We start from the raw sequence: 18,489 nt of genomic DNA on the forward strand, positions 1-18,489 counted from the left end.
TGTTGTCAGTGACTTCCATCACTGCTGTGTGAAAGCGCATTGTGTGAATGATTTGCACTATATCTCATTATTCTTGGAAGTTTTTATATGTATTGTTTATTTGGGATCGTTATCCCCTTTACATTTTTAAGGATTTTATGGTGTTTTGATGTTTTCCTTTTTTTTCCTTCCCTCCCATTCTTTGGTTGCCCATATGCTACAGAGCACAGCATTAGCACTGCTTGTTTCAGCAGAGAAATATCTGTCAATTGAAAATGTGTGTTGTTTGTTCTGCTTTGGCTTGTCCTTTACAGTGTAAGCATCAAGCATAGACATGTACACAGACTACAGCCCTTACTTGCACTGCACACAGATAAATACAAACACCCATGCCTGCACAGATGTGCACATACAAAATTACTAGTATCACCTATTCCAAGTAGGTAGCATAGCAAAATCAAGCAGTGATAAGTGTTTTCTTTGGATAATGATATGTATTTACAAACAGGCTCCATTCTGCCCCCTTGTTTCTCAGAACACTGTGCTCAACTTCCCTTTCTTGGATGTTGCACTGTGTTGATCACTGCCCTGCCTCTGCAAATCCTATTTGAAAATCTCATTTGCAGCATAACTGACAACAAAGGCATTACATGGTGTATGCCCTGCATATTCTGCAGACTACTCCTTGCCTTTGCAAGTTATTTCCAACTTCTTCTGAAAATGCCGTGTGATCAGTTGATGATCTTTTTTTATTTATTAATAGCCTATAAAATTAAGCATGTAATCAAAGAATGAATCCTTTCCCAAAAGTGCAAGGTGGGATGAATTAGATCAGTGGTACAAAAGCAGATGTTCTTTATTGCAATAGGCCTTTCTTTGGATACTCTGGGAAGAAGGAACCAAAACAAAACACTAAATTGAAGAGGATTCAGAGGCGCAATCACTACCAGCCACTGTAAGCAAGAGAAATCCCCTTTAAGTAGATATTTTCTCTGCATTTGTTTCCAAACTGTAATTCTACTGCATGATTAAAAAAAAAAAAAAAAAAAAAGAAAAATGGTTTGATATTTCAGTCTCTCAAGGCAGCTTCCGAATAATTACATGCAAAATGATCTATTATATATTTATTGAAAATAGTATTGCTGAGAACAAATGTGCATTTTATTCAGAAAGGTCATTTTTTTAAAACATCCATTGTAGCTGATTCAGTAACGTCCAGGGGTTCTTGCCATACACACAGCACAGATTTTTTTGATTATGTAGATTTTTTTTTTTCTATTGCAGTTTCATATGCAAAGCATGCATCAGCCACATCCATGCTATCTCCTAAAGCAGTCATTCTGAAACCCAATCTGGGGACAGTGCAGACTAAATAAAATTTCATTTTGATTTGGCCTCCCGCTGAGAATGGGACTGCTTTGTTTCAGCCGACAGAACCAGCAAGCCAGAAAGGTATGTCCTGTTTTGCATGGCTGATGGTGTGACTTGAGGATCACAATCAGGCCGTTCATGCTCTCAGGGCTCGGCATCTCATCCACATCCTGTACTGTCTTTCTCTTTTCCTTTCCATTTGCTTTCCTTCTGTGCCGCCTGCCGTCTACCTGCAGGGCAAAGCTATGGCAGACCCTAACACTATTGTTTACTTTGGCATATGTTTAATAGCTGCATGGCTGTTTAAGGGTAGGGTTTTTCTTTTCTTTTCTTTTCTTTTTTTTTTCCCTTTTCTTCCCCTGCCTTTGTTTTTCCCTTCCCTACCCACATTCACTTTCCTTATTTTCTAGGTGTTGAATACACAAATACTGACTTAACGGACAATTATGTAAGTAATGCTTGCAACAATTCAGAGATTTTACTAGGAGATTTATAATGCAAAATTTTGTTGTAAATCCGAGGAAACCTTTTACAGCTTTGGAGGACTTCAGTTTTCATAGCCCTTCAGAGCTGTTTAGGCAGAGAAGCAGTCACCATTATAGTTAACGGAGAAAAAAAAAAAAAAGAAAAAAAGAAAGAAAGAAAAACACTCTTGGGAAGGGGTCTGGCTTTGCCATCTTCACATATTTTACACTTACAGCTTCAGTATTTGGCCAGGGGAATATCAGTAAATATTGCTCTGACTAAGCATTAGCATTTATCCCAAAGTCAGTCTGCATTCCAGGAGAGGCTGTGTGCTCCTCGTTGCTGCTGCCCCATCTTTGAGAGGAGGGGCTGGCACTCGGGGAAACGACCACCGCTTTATCCTCTGAGGCAGCTTTAGGACAGAGCAGCAGGACGCCTGCAAGACGCCTCCTCACATCCCCAGCATACTCCTCAAAAGTGTGCCTCATCAAAGAAACAGTCCCTTGCCTGTCATTATTTGGGGGGGAGGTGAGGGGTTGTCACATGAAATAAAATTAACATAAAATTTACTTCAGACGGAGGGCAATTTTTTTATTATTATTATTGTTATTTTGATCACTATATGTTTTTATATGGACAATGCCCTTTTTTATTAGTGGTGTAGAATGCAATCGTAACACCAAAGAAAATCTTGACACTTCTATCTCCAGACTTTTACAAAAAGAAAATGAAAAATATCTATCATATTATATAGAGCACTGACAATAAATGATTACTGATGCCTTCAAGGTGACTTGACATGCAACATTTTTATTTTACTTTTGTGGCAGTTAAAATTAAGCAGGTTGCTCAGCAAAATCTTAAGGAAATACATGATCGGTTATAACGCTCTCTGCTCAGTTGAGCAATTTTATTTCTTGCTATTATATGGTTACTTCATGTCCATCACTTTCATCTTATAACTTGATTCCTATTCTGACTTCCTGAGGTCATGGGTCCATGGCATAACCTCGTGGGTTTTCTTGGAGCACAGGGCTGGGACTTGGCGGTTCACTTTCTTCCCATCTTACTTAGTTAAAATAATAATAATTATTATTATTAATTACAATAATAATAGAAATGTGGCAGGTTGGGGGTGTGAAGGCTCATCCAATAAAAGTTTGGAGTAAAAGAGAAGTAAACAAAAGATGGCTGACTGGCCTCCATGTACATCAGGGTAGGCCGAGGCCAAGCTTCAGGCACCGTAGGCACCACAGTGAACTGTCGTGAACTCCAGCAGGGTTCTCTGGACATGGGTGGGGACAGGATGTAGCCCTGCACATCTTGTTGTTTGAAGATGTTTACAAAACAAAATGCAGCTTGAGGAAACTTCAAAGAAGCTTTTTATAGTGATGACGTGTTCTCTTTAACAAATCTGAGGCGTAAGAAAGTTACAAAGAGACTATATTTATGAAAAACAAGAACTACGGCTTCTTAAATGGATACAGCCTCAAAATGATGAGTTCTGTGTTTCTTCTCAGTATCTCTAATCCTCCTGCTTCACCCCTCAGGTATCTTTGGGATGTTTTCCAAGGTATCAGCTCCTCATTGTAATCAGAGCTTATAAAAACAAGTTTCAAGTTCACATTTACCATAATTTCATTTTAACAATTACATGTAAGTTTTGAAAGAAACAGAACTCTGGATATAGTGCTACAGTGTACCCAGAGTATTCTAATTCCTTTATGTCAGAACTCACAGCCCTAGCAGGCTTCTTGTTGCACAAAGAATATTCTGTATGATGTCAATAGCTGTATTTTTTTTATATTTTTTTATTTTTTGTAATATGAAATAAACAGATAGACTTAGATCACTTGAAAATAAATGACATTTTTACATAAAATACTTGAGGAAATTAATAGAAGTGTTTTCCAGGTGTTTTTCCAAGTTTTTTTATTATTTTTTTTTATTTTTTATTTTTTTAAGAGAATGTTGTTTGTTACAGTAAGGGAAAATAATCTAAGCTCCAGAATGTGCTCTGTGTTCTTGATTCTATTAATTACATACCTGCTGTATGCAAGCAGAAATTAACACAAATATTATTCCAGTGGTCTTAGATCATAGTTCTTTTTTCATAGATTGGTCTGTTAGATCTGTGCCTTGTGGTCATTTTCTGGATCAGTAAAAAAACAGGGAATGGATTTTGGAAGTTTGTTTTGCATTTATCCCACCTACAGAAAGAAAACTGTAAAAATATTAGCCCAAAGTCCATATAGAAAGACCTCATTCTTAGATAGTTTTATAAGGCTGCACTCAGTGGACTTAGCAGTGTTTCTCTTTATTTATATTTGTGTGCTTAAGATAAGAAACAGAACCAAAATCCCAAATCAGCTACCTCTAGCACCCTATAATTGCAAAAAAGCCCAGGGTACTGGTGCATGTAAGATATTTACATAAGTATTTCTTTTTTAATGTAAATAACTTTATTATTCTCAGTTCTCTGACTTTGCTTGCACATTTAATGCTTTACCTGAATGAGGTGATGTGACTGAGATAAGTCAGATCTCTCTCTGGTTTCCCAGAGAATGGAAGAAAACAGATCACCTCCAACTCAGAGTATATGGAAAATTGGGAACTAGATTAATGTACTCAGGAGACCTACAGTTAATTTTATATATGCATATGCTTATATGTATATGTGTGTGCGTAAATGTACGATATGGGGCCAGTATATACACATATGCATCCATAACTGTATTTATGGATATATATGTAGAACACTGTCACTGGGCACATGAGTTATACATGGACAGATACAGTAATTGTGACCACACGGTGAGAACCTGCATGATGAGTGCATTTGTTGATCTCTAGCCATTGGAAAATTCTCTGCAATTGATACAAAACAATTGAAATGCTTCAAATTCATAGTTGTCTGATGTTTATATATGCCTAAAAACTTGCTGAGGTCAGTAGGATCCCAGACTTGAAGATCTGACTGCAGCATCAGGGCCTAAAGAGTTGGCAGTAGTCCCTTGGCCAAGCCAAGACAGACTAATCAAAAACTTTGGGAAAAAAATGGCAGAAATCTGTCATAGGGTTGGACTTGGGATCTGCCAGGAGAATTAGGAGACAACTTGTCGTTTCATCCAAACTTCTTGTACTGATGATCTTACTTTGTACGCCTGACTTCACCAATACCAATAAAAAAGCCTGAGAAATTCGTATCAGATACTATAAAATTACATATCAAAGAGCAATTGACTAGAAGCAGATAATATAAAATTGTATACCAAAGGAAAGCAATAATATCTGGTTAGCAAGTATAAGCATAGGCACCCACTGTGCTCACATTCTGAAAGAGGCAAGATATAGAGTTGCTTTGCTTTGGAATATTTATACACAGAAATTAAAACAAAACAAAACAAAACAAAGAAGAGTTTTTTTTTTTTTTTTTTAAGGAAGAAAAAGACACAGATATACAGAAAGAAAGAGAGAAAGATGTTAATCACAGACTTCTTGTTCAAGTTCACTGGAGCAACAGTGTCCTATAAAAATGAATGTCATCACATAAACTTTCATTTGACAATGTTTCAAGCTTTCAGAAAGTTGCTTTTCTTGACCACAAAAAGAAATTCATGTTTTTCTCAGCTTTTTCTCTACCCTAGAGAGGTATTCTTCCTATAATTCTCGTTTCAAAACAAAGTATAATAAAACAATCTAAGAAACTGATCAAAGACAAACTGAATAGCCTATTGTTTATGCTATGTGTACATATATAACAATAAAATATACAGGCATATACAATCTAGTAGAAAATCCACCACTGAGATGAAGTTATTAGAACAAAGCTGTATCCACTTCTGAGAAGTGTAGTTTGAGATATGTTCAAGGAACAGAAGAAATTTGAAGTCTTTATAATCCACAAGTTGAAAGATTTTCTCAGAACAAGATGCAAATTGTCCTCCTATGTGTCAGGGCATTGCAAATTTGTTAAAATTTTAATGATTACATTGCAAAAATAGATAATGTGTATTGAAAAAAGATTTTCATCTACAAAATATGCAGTGGGTGGAAGAAATTACTATGGGGTGAATGGTGAATGTCTAATGAATATTATATGGCACAGAAATGGACTACAGATTAATAAAAGCCTCCCCTCCTTCATTAAGTGTTCTTTACCCTATAGGGGTGGGGAAGGTTAGGTTATAGAAGCATTATGTCCTCACAATAAAAATACGTTTAGTCTCCTAGCATCTACTGCAACTGGATATTCATTATATATAATTTTCTTTATTTTTGCAACCCTTTCCCTCTACCAGCTGTCTAACAAAGGCAAGCATGAGACATTCTGAATATAAACTTTTGGAATCATTTGCATTCAATGGGAAAATTCCACCAGTAAAATAGTATTTGTTAAATTTTTCTAGTGATGAACAAATCTCAGAAGATTCTGATGACTGTTTAATGCAAGTATAAAAATATCGTTGTTTGTCTACAGTGTTTTGAAAAGCCATTGTACCCAGAATCCTTCAAATAATCACTTTTATTTTTGTTCTTTCTTTTTTACTATTATTATGCTTTTAAGACTTCTAACTTTTCTTCTGTCCCCTCCTGTGATTTCTTTACTTTGCCAGACAAAGTAATGTCTCCTCATGGGTGACAGGTTACTTTTCAGAGGAAATTAATTCCCTTTACCTTCTCTAACCCATGTTTCTTTTAGGAGTAACCCAGAAAATCTTCTTGCTGTAAAGAGCAGCCACAGGAGGTACTAGGAAACATTATCTTCTATAGGTTTTCCTTTCCTCTTCTTCTCTCTCACCTGAATTAAAATTTTCCTGGATACTTGTATTATTCTTTGGTGTGGAAGTAATAAAATTAGATTCCTGCACTTTGAAATAGGAACAAGAGTTGTAGTCTTGTGGGCAGATTTATGGTGGCCTCTCGATGTCATATTATGGGAAGACCAAAGTGAATTGAAATAAGTAACATTAAAAGAATAAGAAGGAAAAAAAAAAAAAAAGGAAAAGTCTAAAAAAGATCTACCAGTATCCCAATTCTGTTGGCCATACTGTAAGAAGCAAATAGATTTTCATCTAACAGAACTGACAACTTAGAGCTACTTTTTAGTGGGTTGGTGGGAAAAGGAAGAAGAGGATATAATTTTTGTGATTCTTTTCTATTTTATTTTATTTTATTTTCAGAGATTCAGTTAAGATCCCAATTTGCACTTTAGGGAGGTAAGATGAAAAGACTAAAAGCTGTTTCAATAGGATCAGGTGAAAGAGCAAAATAGATCTCGGTGTTATCAGGTTAACAATGATAACTCACCTTAAGGTCCCTAAAAATAGAAGTGGAAGAAGCAAAGAAGCACATCTGTACTGCAGAGCATGGGGGCCAGAACAAAATTCTGAAGATCCCCATAATTAACTGGCAGAGGGTCAGATGAACACTTATTAAAATGCAACAAAGCACAACGGGGTGTCTCAAAGATGGAGTTTCAATCTCAATGGTGAATTTATTGGTTTTGTCAGTTCCAGCCAGGTCTGCCATGTTATTTTAATGAGTACTTTTCTGTACATATTTCCTTTGAGAATTTTGGGGAAACGTTTATGGGAAGAGTTAAGAGTGGTTTGTAGACAATTCAGGGGACAGGCCTCCTTAGAAAGTACATGATGATGTCTGAAGGCATATTTGCATATGATATTTGAATGCTGTGAGACAAATGCATCAATTTTCCTTCCAGTTTCAAAGGCAATGGTAATTCGTTATTAAGAAATAGTGTTCTTCCAGTCTAATATCTATACACTACTCTAGTGCTGCTAAATACTCTATATTGTCAACCTGCCTTTTTATAGCATCAATATGATGCTCTTAAGCAGCTTCTGTCAGATAATTTTGTTGAGGATCAATATTTCACTTCACAGTTTACCCATACCTACATCTCACCATAACACAAAACCAGTTTTCCAGTCAGCAAATGTAGAAAAACTATCTTGAGAAAAGGATGTAAAAGCTTTCTTTGTCATAAATGTTGCTTGTTAGCACAAAGAGAAGTATGTTTAAAAGCACAGACTCCATCTAATTCTACCTCGCTTTCCACCAGTCTAATTTGGATGATGTACTTTATTTACAGGTTAAAATCTGTTGTCAGAACTGGTTGATCAAAGTTCACTGAAAAGTAGAGGAAAATGTGGCTACCTCTGAGAGGCTTGTGGGATTGGAGGAGTCAGGAGAAAGGAAGGACAGGATGAGGATGAATACTTTCTCAGCTTCAGCAGCAGAGAGAAAGCTGAACCCCATTTCCTAACACTTACATGTGCTGTATGTGATGTATTAAAACATATTATTCTGAAAGCCTAGTAAACTTTTTGAATACAGTATAATCCAGAGTACATTATCACATCAGTGTTTACAGATTTTTTTTCATACAGTAACACGTTGACAACACAGGCGAATATTATGAGTAGGTGATCCGGCTGAAGTCATCAAGTACATTGTTTTATAGTGATGTAAGTTTTTTAGTGCGATTTCTTTTCCCCAGTTGCATTTTTAAGTACACTAAGGTTTAGCTGTTAACATGTAGGAGGGGTTTTGGGTTTCTTTTTTACTTTAGTAAGATTATGGCATATTGGATTTTGTAATTCCTTCATAAATTATTTTAAGTTTTCTTTGCATATGTGCATACCCACACACATATTTACCACTTGGAGGACAAGTTAGATAAAGCAGAAGTGTAATATCACACCTTCCCTCTCTCAGATGAAGGACCGGCCGTCAGCAGGTTCCCACAGTGCTGTGTGATCTCCAGAAAACAAAGAATAAAATGCTGTAAAGGCAACTGCCAATAATATGGCATCAAATCCTCATTGCTTCATGACTCTTTGTTCTCTTACAGTAGTTGTTTATACAAACAGCAGCATTATGGTGCACTGACAAACAGGACACAAGTGTTCTGAATGATTTCAGAAGAAGCAGCCTTCCCAATTTATTATACTACAAGGCATTCAAGCCAATTCTGCTCCTTCATGTGCAACCACAACCCACAATGTGGGGCTTTCTACCAGGAAAAGCAGGGACTGTATGTTTTTTACTAAAACTGGCTGGTTTTGTCTCAATGAAAGAGCAAGAGAATTAAGAGAGGAGGAAAAGAGAGAAATAGTTATGAGAAGGACTCCAAGGTAAAGCAGAAACCAAAGTCCTTGGGACCCAGTACTGATTATGCAGGTAAACTAAGAGAGCTGGTGATGAGAATCTTTTAGCACCAGTTTCTCATGTGATCAAGGAACATCATTTTGTGCATTTCAATAGAATAGCATCAAGGGTTATACTGCACTTCTGCCAGCTGGTGCCAAGGGCTGCAGTTCTACAGGGCCACAAGCATTTGAGGATCTATTTGAAACCAAGGTATAAAAAATATGAATACCTCTCTGAATTTCACCTCTTCTCAGTGTTGCTCCTGCTTTTTCTGTTCAAAAAATATATCTTCTGTTCAAAAAATATATCTTCTTATCCATCTCCTGTCTGTGAGTCCTTCTCATCTTAAAGTTTGAGGTCACCTAAGAAAGGTGTGATAAAGAAGCAGGCCAATCCTTGTTGTGGATCTGCTAAGAGCACAGGCGTGGTTACAGCATGGGGCCATGAAACCAACAGTCATTACTTTCTCCAGAGGGACTGGCTCTCATGTCATTTTGCTCTTTGACCTTCCAAAAGCATATCAGAAAGCAAGATCTTCCTTTTCTTATGCAAGCAGAACTCAGGGACACTTACCATTTGCTCAGTATTTCCAGGTATTCACAATTCAGTTAGAGCAATGAGCTACCATCTGGATATCCTGGACAAACAAGCAATTCCAGTGCACAAGCTACCTGTGTGCTGCATGCGCAGTCAATCCAGCATTCCGAGACCAACTGGTTATACCATGGGAGACTTTATACTGCCAAAGACACAGTAGCTTGACTTCTCTGATTTCCAAAACAAATCATAATAGTCCTATGCAGAGAAGATGAGTCTTAGTAGGAGCTAATCCGTGTGGCAGGTGCATGGGTCTAAAACTGATGCTTTCTCTACATACTCTTTTTTCCTGGCTCCTTTCCAGTCATATAGCCACAGCTTCATCCTGCAAAAGAACTCAAATCACTGCTTATCTTTCAGGCCACGATTCATATCAGTTTAAGGAGTCCTATCCTGCATGCCTTATTTGTGTGTCAGCATTCTGTTCTGCCAGTTGTAATGTAGCCTCAGCCTTTTGTCACTAAGCTCAGAGCATAGACCGCAGGGTGGACTTTCAGTAACTAATTTGTCATAGGATTATTCCATCATTTTCATCATGTCAGCGTTTCCATGCCATTATTGACAGTGTCCATACAGTCCCCCAGAACCACCTACCTGTACAGCTTCAGATGGGACACTTTTCCATACAGAAAAAAATATGACAGAATTGCCTCCTTTGAGGCTTCACACTCCTCATGGAGTATGAATTCTCCACCAGCCTGACCCTTCAACCATCTGTGCAGTGTGCAGACAGCTCCTTTCCAACAACTGCTTGTTAGTGGAGGGAGAACAATTCTGGGAAAGTCATTCTGAAGGCTTGGCTACCACACAGGAAAATTTCCAGGGAGAAATTCATTTCCTGGTTTTCTTCCTGTCGACAGACCAGGATTCCTTCAGCAATTGGCTATTGCCTTCCCATATTGAAATGCAGGTGAATTTTTTTGGAAGATCTTTTAAGTTTGCTCTTCATTAATGGCTTCCATGCATGAAGTCTCTGTAGCTCTCACGTAAACTAACTACTTTTCACTGTTGTTTCGAACTAGATGGTAAAAACTAGAATCAGGGGAAACAGGACCCTCTTCATCAGTTAGTCCAAGTAAAAGGCAGGACATTGAGCATGTCTGACAGATATCTGCTGGACTTGTTCTTGAAATCTCCCAGTAGTAGAGATCCCATAGTCTCAGCAGGTGAGGTAAGCATTCTTCTCAAGTGCTTAGCTTTTACCACAATTACAGGTTTTTTTTCTTAAGTCTAACCTGAATCCCTCTTGCTGTGATTCAAGGCTATTACTTCTTGTCCTATCCACATTGGGCTTGTCATACAGATTATTCTCATTCTTTTACATCTCTCTCAGCTGCTATCATTTCTCTCAGAGTTTTCTTTACTTTTAGGCAGAATAACTACATTGCCTTCATCCTTCTTTCACAGGTCTTATTTTCTGATCATTTTTGTTGTTCTCTTTCAACCCTTGCTCTCCAATTCATCAGTGTTTGTTTTTAAGGACAGTGGTCAAAAAGCAGACTCAATACATTACTGGAAGACTTACAAGCACCAAGCAAAACTCAGATCACGTGTTTGTTGTTTCTTCCTTAAGAAAATGAGATAATATTGTTCTGATATGATTTTTGTTTTGTTTTGTTGTTTGGGATTGTTTGTTTTGGTTTTTTTTGTTTGTTTTTTTTTTTTTGTTTGTTTGTTGCATATACTTTTTTGGCTCTAAAGCCGGGTAGCAGCAGTTGGATTTTCAATATACTACTCAGGAAGCTAAGGAATGACTTTTTAGCATTTCTAACATTTTTAAATACTCTTAAAACATTTTTTTCAGAACATTGTCATCATTACTCTTTGCAATACATTTGAAAGGCAGAGAAGTGTTATTGTCTCCAATTGTCTCCTTGCTGTAGGACTGAAAAATGTACTTTGCATAGGGATATTTTGTTTTGCACATTTTGAAGGGAAAAAACACCACTGCATTCTTCTGCACAGGATTCTGCAGTGTATTTGAAAATTCCTTCCACTAAAAATGATTATTCAATGAGTATTGCAGGTTTCCAAGCCAAGTCTCTCTTCTTAAGGGCTCTCAAAGTTGCTTAACTGTAAGCTCATATGATTAGCATTTTGTTCATTTCTGCATTTTTCATTTAAGTACCTAGTTTTGGTCGTTCCCGTGCTCCAGAGCACTTTGCCAAATGCTTTTATCCCTCCTGGGACAGTTGGTCAAGGAGAAAGGGAGGATGGCAGCTGGAGAAGATAGGACCAGAAAAAAACCTGAGAGAGAGGCTTCAAGTGACAGGAGACTATTACTTTGAGCAGAAGCATTCATCTGTACAATTTATACCCATGCATCATGGAATTTTTCTAAGTTTTCTTACTTCACAGTGTTCCACCTAGTGTCAGCAAACATCTGAACCCACTTAAATACGTATCTTACGCCCCCCTTGTGGTTGCTCCACAAAAAGTAAATGGTGACAGTCTGCTACTGCCCGTAAGTTCTCAGTAGTCCAAGTGGCAGAGGTCTTGGTTGTCCAGCAGAGGTTATCAGACCCCAAAGGACATGTGGAAATCAGAATGGTTCTACGTGAGCTCATTCATGCCATGCCTCTTTTCTTTTCTTTTCTTTTCTTTTCTTTTCTTTTCTTTTCTTTTCTTTTCTTTTCTTTTCTTTTCTTTTCTTTTCTTTTCTTTTCTTTTCTTTTCTTTTCTTTTCTTTTCTTTTCTTTTCTTTTCTCTTTTCTTTTCTTTTCTTTTCTTTTCTTTTCTTTTCTTTTCTTTTCTTTTCTTTTCTTTTCTTTTCTTTTCTTTTCTTTTCTTTTCTTTTCTTTTCTTTTCTTTTTTTCTTTAGAATTTTAAATAGCCCTCTTGTTTCTGTGTATTATATTTATGGATATCTATTACAAAATCCGATGTGGCATCAATTTTCAGTGCTGCTAGGGTTTTTGTGTATGATGCAATCCAATGCTCCAGTGACGTGTTCTTGTGTGACATAAATCAAAATTACAGGGGGTCAAAATGCATCACAACAGGTGCACTAAAATGTTTTAAATGGTTTCTTTTTATTTTTTATTTTTTGAAAAAAAAATCAAGTCAGGATCAAGAACAATGGTAGACATTAAATTAGTTCTGCAAATCCTTTCAGGAAGAGCATCTGGAAAGAGGGCGTTTTTACTGTGTGCAAAGGGGATGCAAATGCATTTGTGTAGTGTAAACCACATATATTCTCATCTTTCATGTGTGGTGATAAAAGTAATTTTCGTACCAGTATAACATGTTTCATTAATACAATGCTTAAATAATTAAATACAGAAACTCTGGAGGCGATGGCTAAGATAAAAGTTTGTAGGCAATCCATTATTGTGATCAGACAGTACTTCTTAAAACCCATGGAGATGCAATTTAGTAATTTAACTTCTAAAGTCAGTTGTTTAATAAACTACTACATTTTAATATAGTTTTGTTCTTGTCAAAGGGAATGATTCATTTCCCCGCTGTCAGTTGTTCCAGCTGAAGTTATTAATTGTTCCAGGGTTGAGGGGGTGCTGGGTTCCTGTTTGAATATCATTATCATGCTGTTCCCACTCCCCACTCTCTAGATGTTGTCACTGTAATGTTATGTGTGTGATCTTTACCGGTTATAATTTTGCAGGGAGAGGGACTGCTATCATTTGAGTATTCAATACTGCTATGTTTCGTTAGATATAATTCTGTTGGTACAGAGTAAGAAACTTGTTAAGGGGGATATATAATTAGTTGCAGTAGGATTAAATGAATATTAGTATAATAATGGATGTCCCAGAAAGAAAGCTGGCAAAACCATTAAAGAGAGGGAACATAATAGCAGACAAACTAAACAGTTCTTCTGCTACTATCCAAGCTCATTATATCTTTAAACAAATTTGCTTGTTGTAGTTTCAAAATATTCTTCTTGTTCATTTTCCTCTATTTAAAAAGCTTTTAAAAGAAACATCTTCTTAAAAATCAAAAGTCTGGGTTTCTTTGCATTTGTCTGATCATGTAATGTTAGGGTGTGAGTTAATACTCTTCAGTTCTTTCTTTTGCAAATTGCTTCCAGTTGATAAAATACTGTTAAAGACAGGCTTAGTAATCAGTCTCCATATGTCCATCCATTACTGGTAGTAGTCAAGGATGGTGGATATTTCTATGCTATTTCCATACAGCAACGCAAAGGATGGTGGTACCTACCATGACTTCAGCATGTCACTGCAACTCACCTACTGCGGAGAATGTCTCTGTGATGTGATGGGTCTGTGAAGATTAAGGAACTAGGGCCTTACCACAAGCGTTTGCTTATTGCCAACCTTGGTAACACGTGGGATTACTTATGGCTGGGTCCTTTGCCACAGCACTTACAGTTCTAAGATAAAAAACATGCACCACATTCCCTACAGCTTCTCCAACTGAAGAGATGGAAATTGGCATTATTTGAAATTCAAGGAGTTTTTACAGTACACAGGAATAATCCAAATGTGGAATGGGATTTGTTATTAACTGTAAATCCCCTTTCCCCTAAGAAAACCAGAGTAAATGCAGGAAATAAGCTCCCACTTATATACCATAGAGACAATACTTCATTGTCACTTATATTTTAAAGTCACAAGTGAAAAGTAAATGGAAAGTGGGAGCAAATATCAAGGTGCTAATGGGATTCATCCTTCCACAGTGCAGTCAACCGGAATTTTTGTAGTTTACTTGCAGCCAATGAGAGAAGCTTTACATACACAGTGTATATTATGGTGTATTTTTTAAAACATCTCCACCTTTTTTATTGCTATTAGTTCTGCAAATTCACACTGGTTTACTCTTTACACTACAATATTTGAAGAAACTTTTGAATACTCCTTTAAATGCACAAATACAAAAATCTCCTAAAACAATTCAAAGATGCATTATTGTTACTATCATTATTAACTATTTTCAAGGCACATAAGATTTAATAAACTACATGCTGCATCCAGAATTTCCTTATGGATGCTTTATAAATTTTGCTGAATCTGGCTTAACTCCATCATCATTCCCCCTCGCAGAGGAGCATTTCCAGTGTTCTGTGCAAACTCTCAGGAAAATACTAAATTTCTTTCCTTGCATGTATTTCTTTTCCTTTAATTACATTTAGGATGGTCTGTGCTGTAGCTTGCCTGGGATCCCAGTCAGCTGAAACCACTCTAGCTATCTCTGCGTTCCAACACAGAATCCACTGTAGACATACTGTATATTATCAAACACGTATAGCAGTTCAGTTCTCCTTAAATGTGGTCCACAGCACTGCCTGTTCCACTCTTCTGTAATTTACATTCAATTGATCACCATTTTCATTGACAGTAAGCAAAATTCATATGCTATACAATGTTTGCTTCAGGCAAAGTGGCATCTTTAAGAATCTGCACTAGTTACCAAACACCACCCATTCTACACTAATATTTTTCTCTGTCTTGGTCACCATCATACAAACAGTTTGACCCATATAGACATTCCTTCCAGCCTGAAAATTTCATGCACCAGAATCATACTGAATCACACTGGCCATTTGTGTTCCAGGAATATTTGTCAATACCACGATTACCTAGTTTTGCACAGGTTTATCTTTCTTTGTGCTTCCATGACTCTGCTTTTGAGAGTAACATGCAAGGTGTTGCATGTTGCAAAGAGGACAAACTAAAGTGAAAAAAAATTTTCTCTATTAACATTTATTTGCTTATTATGCTCTGTGGGCTCTATGAAGATAGTTTCTATATAGGAATGCAAGTGCTAGGAAAAGTTGCAAGGGCTGCTCTGAAAGTAACACTTCCTATTTTATTATAATGGCCCACAGTATCAGAGGTGGATGTTGGTGGGGATGGCAGTAGAGGATGAACCTTCCCGCCAACATTCCATTACATTTTGTTGTCATGTGGCAGATGGCAGCAGAGGTGCAGTCTGACACGGTGACATCTGACATGGAAGTGCATATGAAGCAAAGATGTGTCACAGAATTCCTCTATGCAGAAGAAACTGAGCCCACTGATATTCATCAATGCTTGCTGAACATTGATGGAAACTAAACAGTGAATGTGAGCACAGTGCGTTTCAGCGGTGGTGACAATAATGTTAGCCACATTCCAGATAGCCATGCAGGTTTTTATGAGTGTGGTACAAAAGCTCATGTACATCACTGGCAAAAACACACAGCTAATGTTGGTAACTATGTTGAAAACTGCTATTTTGTAGCTGAGAATTTTTTCTATCAAATAGTGTCATTCTACTCTTTGTATGTGTTGCTGTTTCCATGGAAAAAAACAGGAGGCATTACTTTCAGAGCAAACTACATAATTTGCTATCATGTGGTTGTCTTATTATAAACATCTCCATTTTTCAAATTCATACTGGATATATACATGTAAATTTTCTCAAAATACTATTTCTTGCATGAATAATGCTGGGAGTACTCAGTTTATGTACAAGAACAAAAGCTTCCTTGTTTTCCACAGAGAGGAGGTATAAAAAACAATGGTGTTCTTGATATCTGTGCATCACTTTTAGCATTATGGTAGCATAGGCATAGGTATAATAAAAGCATCAGATAAAATAATAATACTCAAATGTTGTTTGCAAAGTTGAGCTTGTAAATGTCAAAGGTGATTTGAAGTGGACAAGAATGAGTCTTAACAAATCAACTAGGGACTGCTGGCAATTGTTTCTGTTCTCAGTTCTTATTGAAACTAATATTGGACAAATTGAAAGAGTGATTGCCTTAGAGCCTTCGCAATGTCTTCACCAATCTGTTGCCCATTTCCATAAAAAATGGGAGCGAAAATGGCAGCTGACTTCTTTTGACCTCTCTCAATTTCACTGTGGCTCCTGTTGGAGGACTGAAAAAGTACTTTTTCAGGCAGACCATTATCTGCCATAGCAAGTTAGTTTGCAGAGAAATTGAAAAACATCAGTCAAATAATCTATTTAAGCCGTGTCTTTCTGTATGCGTTATGATTTGAAAGGTAGCAAACTAGCAAAAAATAAAAGCCCCAACTTGCAAGTAGATGAACAAGGGAAGTTATTGCCTTCACCAGACATTTTATTCTGTTATTTCAAACTCTTCTGTCCCTCTGTCCTCATGATGTGATTGCCAGTGTCACTATAGTTAAGAAGCAACCTGGAGAGCCTGAATCCTAGTCCTCTACAACTTCTTAATTTACTGTTTTGTACCCTTCTGGAATTATAGATCAATAGCTGTTTAGACCCACTTGCATTACTAACTCATTCCCTTTCTACCTAGTATTGTTCCTTAGACTCATGAAAGTGTGATCACTTTGACTCCATAAAGTAGTTCCAGAAACACTTCCTTCTTTAAGATTTATTTTTCTTCTTAGAAATCTTTGGTCTCATTAAAGATCCTTTTTTCTACAAAAGCCAAGACCTATCACCCATGCATATCAGAGATATACAGACACTTTGTTTCCCTCAACTTCCTCTGTAATCAGAGATAGAGCTTTATATCCCATGAAGGCAGGCCCAGCTTGCCTGCTTCAGGATTTACACTTAGGAAGTGTGTTTCTCTTATGGCAGAATTTTTAGAGAACTACTGTCCTAGCAGGCACTCATTTTTTAATACGTGATATTAAGTAGAGCCATTAAAACAAATGTATCAGGACCCTAGTTTATGCTGCAGATAGCTTGACCTAACAATGCTTGGTTTATCCAGTAAATACCTGATGGCATCACATGAACAGCTTGGGCTTTATTTCCATCTCTACTGTTTTCTATTAATCAAGCTGATTCTTTCTACTGACTCAAACCTAAAGCAGCAAGATTGCTACAGTCTACATTTCCATTCCGCATCTTCCAGGATATAACTCCTTCATTTTTTTCCAAGTTAGCTGTGGGTTTCATATGTTTTCACGCAACTAATTTTAGTTATTGCTCCACTTGAGTTTCTAGCTGTAGCTTTCCCTGACTGCCGCACAGTCAGCATCTCTTCTTGTCTTGGAGAAGTTGGTATCTTTCATTCTCTCTTACAGAATCAAGGCATTGTTCAGAGATAATAATGATTTCATCTGGAAAAATAATCAAACCCTTTTGACTAACCTAGGCAGTTACTGAGGATGCTACTTGCCTTAGTTTCATGATTAGAAGGGCCTTGATGCTCTTTCTTAAAATTTCATTTGCCTCTGAACATATTCTTTCCATATTTTCCTGTTGTGAGACTTTAAAAAGACATATTGTTTGCTTTTGGGATACCTTAACTAGAGAATTCAGATGAAATTTCAAGGTTAGTCAGATGTTACTGAAAGTAAGTTTTATTTGTATTGAGTTCTGAGTTGTTAAATGTAAAATGGGATTGCTGTATGCATACTTTTTCAATAACAAGAAGTCATGTTTCCTTTTGTATGAGTGGAAAGAAACAATTTAGACTTCAGAAAATTCTTCTCAGTTTTCACCTTCTTCCTTTGTGAGGAACCACTGTGCTTAATTAAGAGCAGAATTACCAGATTTATTCAGACAGAGTATCAGAACAATTTGTTTTCTATCAGCAATGATAAGATAGTACTAGGGAAGAAACTGTGTGAACAATAAAAACCCCAAGAAGCAGAAACAGCAACAGTTTGAAATCCATTGGAGATAAATTACTGACTGACCATGTTGTAAAGTTGTAAAGCTACAGCAGTATGTCAGGCTTGCTGCAGAGCTATCCTAGTTTTTAATGGAATTAACAAATGGCTACCATCTTACTGTAAAATGCTCTCCAGTAACTGGCAACTCAGTTAGGTGATGTGATGATGCAACGTCATTCATCTGATTCCTGCTTTCAGAAAAGATTATTTTTCTGTCACTGTAAAGTTTAAAGATACATAACTTTGCTTACAGAGTTCAAAATTTGCCCATTTTTTTTTTACCATTTTGTCATTACTGTGCACCTCTTCATTAACTGAT

The 18,489-nt window shown here is 36.8% G+C and overlaps 1 long non-coding RNA gene across 2 annotated transcripts in view; it reads left to right on the forward strand.

Moving 5' to 3' along the window:
- Positions 1–1,256: 1,256 nt before the first annotated feature.
- LOC124417622 overlaps positions 1,257–18,489 on the forward strand; it is a 118,875-nt gene continuing 101,642 nt past the window's right edge. For both annotated transcript variants that reach the window (XR_006934377.1, XR_006934378.1), the window contains exons 1-2: positions 1,257–1,431; positions 1,761–1,798. This is a non-coding gene — a long non-coding RNA (uncharacterized LOC124417622). The remainder of the gene's footprint in view (positions 1,432–1,760; positions 1,799–18,489) is intronic.

Source organism: Gallus gallus, chromosome 1, assembly GCF_016699485.2.
Source record: "Gallus gallus isolate bGalGal1 chromosome 1, bGalGal1.mat.broiler.GRCg7b, whole genome shotgun sequence".
NCBI classification, from domain to species: domain Eukaryota; kingdom Metazoa; phylum Chordata; class Aves; order Galliformes; family Phasianidae; genus Gallus; species Gallus gallus.